General features: G+C 42.0%; 1 long non-coding RNA gene across 2 annotated transcripts; it reads left to right on the forward strand.

Annotated features, from left to right (window-relative positions):
- Positions 1-340: 340 nt before the first annotated feature.
- Positions 341-3,491, forward strand: LOC135387047 (uncharacterized). Of its 2 annotated transcripts, XR_010420810.1 has the most exons (4): positions 341-576; positions 1,205-2,160; positions 2,889-3,017; positions 3,098-3,491. It is a non-coding gene; the product is annotated as an uncharacterized LOC135387047 (long non-coding RNA). The 2 variants fall into 2 exon arrangements; XR_010420809.1 differs by having other exon boundaries at positions 341-2,160.
- The last annotated feature ends 3,948 nt before the right edge of the window (positions 3,492-7,439 follow it).

Consider the following 7,439-nt stretch of genomic DNA (forward strand, 5'->3'; position numbering starts at 1 on the left):
CGAAAATTTAGGACCGTATTGCAATTTATTGGCCCGCTACAGGAGGGTAAGAAACGGGAAATGCATGTGTGTCAATGGGACGGACAATCAAATCAGGCCCCCTTTCTCGGTTTGCGATTTTTTTACTTATCCCCTTACTGCATACAGAGGTTCAATTATGTAATTTAAAAACAAAGAAGTATTGAATAGCCGGAATAATAAATAAGTCGAAAGCGAAAAGTAGAGTAAGCGCAAAGTTACGCCGATATACGGTAATGCGGGTGAAGCCAATCAATCCAAGCCGAGCCGTCTAGTCAGGCCAAGAGTCAAAAGTTCAAGCCAAGCCGACATTAGCTTTGTTTTCATGCTCGCCGTAGTTCGTCGTTTGTTTTTTGATGCGGTTGTCGCAATCTGTTTCATCCACCATCATCTGTAACGTTTTTCCACATGGAGACTGTTGAGTGTCTTATCATTTGGAACGAGCACAAGAACGTGATGCACATTGGAGCGAACAGGAATAAGAACGATGTTAGAAGCGCCTTTCTGACGTCTGAGCTAGGAAGATGTGTTCCGCAAGGCTCATCGTTAGTCATTCAGGTATGTATACGCCAATTAGACCCACTGATTACTTTGCTGCATGACGCTTTAGAGCGAAAAATGTAAAAAAAGTGTTAATTTAGACAACAAACGACGTGGATTCTCGTCATTGCAGTAGGCAATGCAAGCGTTTAGTTTTAGCAGTGTTACCGTGCGTTGTGTCAACCTTCCTAGTGATTTCTGGTGAAGCTAACTCATGGTTTAAGCTTTGCAAGCGAGTATATGAGTTGTGGCAGACGTTTGCCTGTTGCGGATGCTTGTGATAGGATAGAATAGAAACACATAACATGAACCAGTTGTGCTTCTTACAGCTATACAGCAAGAAATTTTCTGAGTTCGTCGACATGGAAGACCTTGACCGAGTAGAGAATTTAGACAAGATTAATATCGTTGTCAAGGCACGCGTGCAACAAGAAACAGAATATGCCGACGAAGCACTTCATGTTGTCACGTGAGCATGTAGGATACTACGACACTGACAATGGTTGAAAGAAAAACCAGCTCGCCACTTGTAATAGTGCAAGAGAATACGCATGCGATCTAGCCTAGCTACCGTTGCAAATTATGTGATGTTGGCGATTTTTATGGTGAAACTGTTTTGTCTCTGATATTTTGCTTTGCTGTGAAGGGAGCCAGCTCTGAGGGAAGTCAAAAAGCTGTATAAGCTGCCTGAACCGACATATGATATTCAATGCGTCAAATCTCTACGCCTTGGAGACAGCATCACTTCAGAAATGCGCAACCGCATAGTGAAATGGCTCCATGCTGACATTTTGCGCTATGACCTGTAAGTTCAAAATCAGGTGGACTATTACCAATGTAGCCCATATGTTTGCATGTTGTAACCTGTTGCAACAGCCTATTTGTGAATTTGCTGCAATGCAGATACCCAGGTAGAAAGAACTTGTACTACGAAGCTGCGAGTCAGTTGGTCTACATGTACCCAGCTCTGAGGGATGCATCAGGAACAGGATTTGCATGTTCTGCAACTGTCATATTGTAATCTGTTTGCACTGCAGGTCCACATAAAATCATACTAAGTAATAAGGTACTGCATGAGACATACTTGTCTGAAATCGTCAGTTGATGGTTCTGTAGCCTATGAAGGTTTTGTGGCTGTTCAAAGTGCTGTACTGATATTTTGGTGTATGCTGGACCGTAAGCTGCACCATTTTACTATTCAGGGCAAGCAATATTTCTGCATCTGATGATTTCACAGATCAAAAACCATGAGGGTTTAATTTCAGACAAGTGTGTCACATGCCGTACAATTGCGAAGTAATGTTAAAAATAAATCGGAGAAATATATCTTCCTTGCTGTCCCTCATTATTTCCCAATGTAAAAATGAAGTTGTATGCGGTAATAAAAGCAAGTTAACTGAAACAAAAAGTGATATCAATGCTATTGAATAAAAATAAATGCAGGACTCATGGCAGCGAGCGTTGAAGTTCCGAACTAAAAACCAAAGAAAGAAGTTGTCTCATATACCTGAAGTGGAGGAGCAGCGGCAGAGGTTCAACCTGCTTAAAAGGAAGATGCCTCCCCACAGTAACGAACCGAAACGAGTATGCTTTCGCGCCATGGTACGCTGAAGTTCCGTACTCCTTTGCATGCATATTCAATGCTGCCTGAAATTTTTCCTGCTCCTGAAATGCATGCACTGCGTGCAGCACGCTTGTCTAAAATCGTCAATCCGTCCAACAGCCTGTATCAGTTTTGTTCCGTCAGAAAATCACTTCATATTGCGTTTAAAATTTGGCCAGATGAAACACAGTTGTATTAACCAAGGTACGATCTTGTAACAGCTAGCAGCTAGGGAGTTGAGAATGCACAAACTTTGTGTTGTCGACTTGAGAAAAGCGTGCCGCAAGCAGCACTTAGTGAAGGGGGCAAGAACGTTGTTTGTTCTGGTTTAGCTTCATCCCTGCCTTCGTCCTTTCTCCTCAGAATCATAGTGCTTCCTCACGTATACACCAGCTTGCTTGCCTGCTGCTGCCTTCGTGGGCTACTTGATCAGTATTTGCAGTTTGCAAAATTGTGGGATTTTGCTCCTATTATTTTATTCTGACAATGGTGACTTTATGAGACAACAGTTCGGCAGCAAAAAACGGGTACTACAGCGGTGGAAGTCATTCTTTTATTGTTCCCACTTACAAGTTAGTTTTGCGCGCTAGTTCATGGTTACATTTGTTGCAGTCATTCGCCTTTAAGTACTGAAAAGTTGCTTGCAACCTTTAAATTGTCTGCAATTTATACTGACATGTTTAGCCTCGGTGTCTTGTAATATTATCATATTTTAATAAAATTTCAGAATGGTCCAGCTTTGACAGCAAGCCCTCCAAATGAAACTTTTCATGAAAGGTTGGCATGGCTACGAAATGAAAAGCCAACTGTACTGGAGGTTTTGAGGAGATACCCTTCACTCGCAACTACCAGTGGGGTTTGTACTTTTCTGCGGCACTATGCTGATATGTCTTCATCTGTATTTCCCTCGTAGTAAGTTTTACACGATGGTTTCAGATCCATGAGGAGTTTTCACAGCACAGTGGGAAAAATGCTGAGAAAGAACTGCTTTGGCTGCTCAACACCAAGGCAGAGAGCATAATACAGCTTGCCAGGAAGAAGAAAAGTGGGGCCACTGTGGTTTCGCTTGTACATGAGAAACTTAAGGAGCTTTCCTGCCAGAGTGAGCAAAAATGTAGGTACCCCGTATGAAGAGTTCTATTTTGCTCACATCATTTGTTCACTTGCCTACAGGTCTGCCTCAGGTATAACTGCCACTTACACAATGTCTCATTTCTTCAGTCCAACAGTGAAAACGTTTGATGTGTGTTTTCTGTGATGATCTGTCTCCAGTAACATGTGCTGCGCTCCTATTTCATCCGCTTGTTACCAATTCCAGATTGCTACTCAGTTGGTGCTATCTATGCACTTTCTCATATCTTGAAGGAAAGCGCAGCTGCAAGGTTCACTTCTGTAAGTATTCAATTTTTCATATTTAGGTTTGCACACGCACTTTTATACAGTTATGTGTTTTGTTGGGAACATGAATTTGTGAAGTGTTGTGACATAGAGCCTCAATTATTATTCCTGTTCAAATGTATTATCACAGGTAGCAGCGTAGCACTTCATGCTTCTCAGGTTTAGTTCACTGCTACATGCTGCGGGTGCCATTTAATTGCCCCTACACTCAACCGTAACGCAAAGTCGTGTCAACAAGCAAAATCACATCCACCCTGGTGTCCATTGGGGAATAGCAGTTGAACAGAACGTCAACTAGAGTAAAGCCCAAAGGTTGTGTTCAATTAAAAATCCCCAATGGACACCAGGGTGGCTTTGATTTTGCTTGGCAACGCGACCTCGCGTTACAGTTTAGCGTGCGGAGCACTGTACATGTCGAGTTATACTGCAGCAATGCATTACATGGCTGTGTCATCGTATCTTCGTGTGGCACATTTTGCATATGTTTCTGGTACTTTGTAAAAAAATGCGCAAGCCTACTATTGCTGCTGACAGTAGTGGAACGCTATGGTGTACTGCCGACTCAGTTGTTTCACTAATTTCTTTTAGGAGGAGAATGCTGTTTACCCCACGATTATCAGCCACGACCCTTTCAAGTTCGAGTCATGCAGTGTCGCTGTAGAAGGTAGCAGGTATGAAGTCGACGACACCTTGGCTGCAATAGCTACAGCATTTGAGCTGTACTGGGTTTTTAATCTTGAATATGCGCCATCATTGAAACGAACATGGACGATATTGGAGCACTTTTTTGGCCTGAGCCAACATAAAAAGAATGGTATCCTTGTTTCAAGGGTTATCTCTGACCTCACCCCACAGCCTGATAAATGAGCTTAGGGCCATAGCTGTAAACAGAATGGCAGGTACCAACCGTACTTGTGTTCAAGTGTGCTGTATTCAGCTTTTTTTACAAACGTTTGTTTCTTTTTTCTTTTTTATCCTTGTACATGAAAGTGGTTTTTCAACTTACTGAAGTGCAATGACAGGATGCAGATGTGCAAGCAGAGCACATTTTTCTCTTAATTTTGCATTATACCTTTAACTTGTCATGTACCTAGTATGGTGTATTTTATTATAATTTTAACTTGTCCTGTACCTACTATGATGTATTGCATTATAATTTTAACTTTTCATGTACCTAGTATAATGTATTGCATTATGTTTTTAACTTGCCATGTACCTACTATGATGTATTACTTTGGGATCTTCTCCTTTTCAAAGTGTTTCTCTTCATATGTCCTGCAAATAGGAAATAAATTCTTGTCTACATTGATGTCACACTCGTTGCTGTGTTTCCTACCTTTCCGTAATTTCAACCTGACTACAGGACAGCCGCATGTTTTACTCTGGGGACGGAAGTAAACTCACACCCTTTAGGGGGTAACAACAACTCTTAAATAGAGTATCTTTCACCCCATACACGGAGTTACTCTTACACCCTATGTGCTTGCTTTTACTCCGCTTGTGCTGGTGTAAGTAAGGAGTCGCGTGAGAGTAACTTTAACTCCGTCCTGTAGGAGTAAATGTTACCCCATGTCCCTTGGAGTAAAAGTTACTCTTCAGAAGCCTAAAATATGGCACTCAGGAGTTAAGGTGTTTTACTCTCAGATAGGAGTCTGTTTGACTCCTTTTTTTTTAGAGTGTACGGTTTCTTGCAGTTACAGCTATTGGAGCACGCAAGTGCGTGTAATTTTTCATTGCTCTTTTCTTGTTTCACTGCTTTTACGCAGAAGAAAGCCGCTTGGCTAAGCTGAATTCATGAGAACTGGGTTGTTTGTTTATTTGTTTTTTCTTAGATGTTGTTGAGTGTCAGTATTCACCTTGCTCGGTGTCTCGATAGAGTAAGCTGTTTGCAGTTATAGTTATTTGTGCAGAAATGCTGGTATATGAAGAAATATGAAGAAATTCCTATAAAGCACATCTCCGTGTGCATTCCTGAGCTGCTGTGTGTTGTTTCTTCTTTTTTTCTGATTTGTGACGTCATCATGGCATGTCTGGACTTGTTTAGCAGTGTCTTTCTTGTTGGAATCTTTACCCATAGCTAGTATCTTTTTGTTGTCGTCATCTTGTGTTAGCCGTTGAGTTTCGTAGCGATGTGCGATGACGCTGCGAATTATTCCTGAGCGCTCCGTCTCAAGCCTTTTCACTGCTGTGTTTTCTATGTGCTGTCGTATGTGTGGACTTGATTAGCTGTGCCTTTATTATTGCGCTTTTCACCCGTAAAAATTCAGCGTATATCGTATTAAACTGCCCGAGTAGAAGTGATTTTCCTTGATCGCTTAAGGGAAGTTGTATGTACGCTTGTCCTGGGGCGTTTTTTATGCACGCAGGGACAACGCATCTGTGTGTATCGCATTATGCAATAATTTTCTGATAGCAGAAGTCAATGTCTTTTTCTCAGTTTATTCGCGTGCGCTACTGTTTCTTGCAGTTACAGCTATTGGATCGCAAATGCGTGCAATTTTTCAGGGCTCTTTTCTTCTCTCACTGCTTTTACGCAGAAGAAAGCCGCTTGTCAAAGTCAATTCATGAGAAGTTAGTTATTCGTTTTTTGTTACATGTTGTTGAGGGTCAGTATTCACTTTGCTCGATATACATCTCGATATATATCGATATCTTTGCTCGATGGATTAAGCTGTCTGCAGTTATAGGAATTTGTGCAGAAATGCTGGTATCTGAGCGTGGAGTAGAAATTCCTATAAAGCACGTCTCCTTGTGCATTCCTGAGCTGCTGTCGGTGTGTGTGTGCTTTTCTCTGGATTTGTGAAGTCATCATGGTATGTCTGGACCTGTTTAGCAGTGTCTTACTTGTTACAATTTTATCTGCCGCTAGTACCCAGGCAACACATGGTGCGCTAGTATACGTCTAAAAATGGGCTAACTTGAGACTTTAGGGATACGGATAAATTCAGACGTCTAGAAGGCGTCCATAACGCTATACATTATTTAGACGTCTAAAAAGGGTGGTCTACGAGACATGGCCGTGATATTTCGCAGTAGACGTCTACCGTTAGACGTCTAAAACCAGGTCACATGTCGACCACATTTAGACTTATATCACAAATTTGTGCAATCATTTTCACAGGAGCTGTAACACAGCGTCGCCTCTGTACTCTGCGAAAAATTATCAAAGTAGTTTGTTTTTGCTGCTGTCATGACAGAGCGACTACAAACCGTGTCCCTTGCTACCGTGAGGTTTAACGTGATTAAATTCAATTTTTATTTGCACTGACCCCATGAACAACCTAGTCTGAATAATGTTAAAGAAAATACGACCGCACAAGAGTGCTGCAATGAGATGAAAATATAAGTGCGAAGTAGCCGCGTCGGCGCGAGTTTAGAGTAGAGTAGATTCTAGTACCGTGCACCTAATCCCTTTTGATACAGGGCAGATCCCAAAAATAGGCTCACAGGTGCGAAAAAAATAGATACAAATAAAAACGTGCACACACACACAAATACACATTGTCACTTACGTCTGTCGAGACGTTGTCGATTTTTGTTTTTTGAGTTGCTCCCACTTCACAAGGCGGCGCTGCGCATGGTTGAGCTGTTTGGAAACGGCGTCTGCAGAGGGCGCCGCCAGGCTCCAACAGCTCCCCATAGAGCCCATAGTTTGAGATAATTCACACAACACTGGGCACACGACCAATAAAATTGCGACGTGGTGGATATTATGCACAACCAGTCTGCCAATCAGGAGCCTCCATGTCTGGCTGGCTTTTCCGTCGGTCCTGGCTACCATCGACTTCTACTGGATTTCAGGCCTGATGCCGTTACTCGGTATCCAAAATAACTAAAGCGATTTTGGAGCAAAAATATTTATTTGATACAAATCACTAAT

Source organism: Ornithodoros turicata, chromosome 3, assembly GCF_037126465.1.
Source record: "Ornithodoros turicata isolate Travis chromosome 3, ASM3712646v1, whole genome shotgun sequence".
NCBI classification, from domain to species: Eukaryota; Metazoa; Arthropoda; class Arachnida; order Ixodida; family Argasidae; genus Ornithodoros; species Ornithodoros turicata.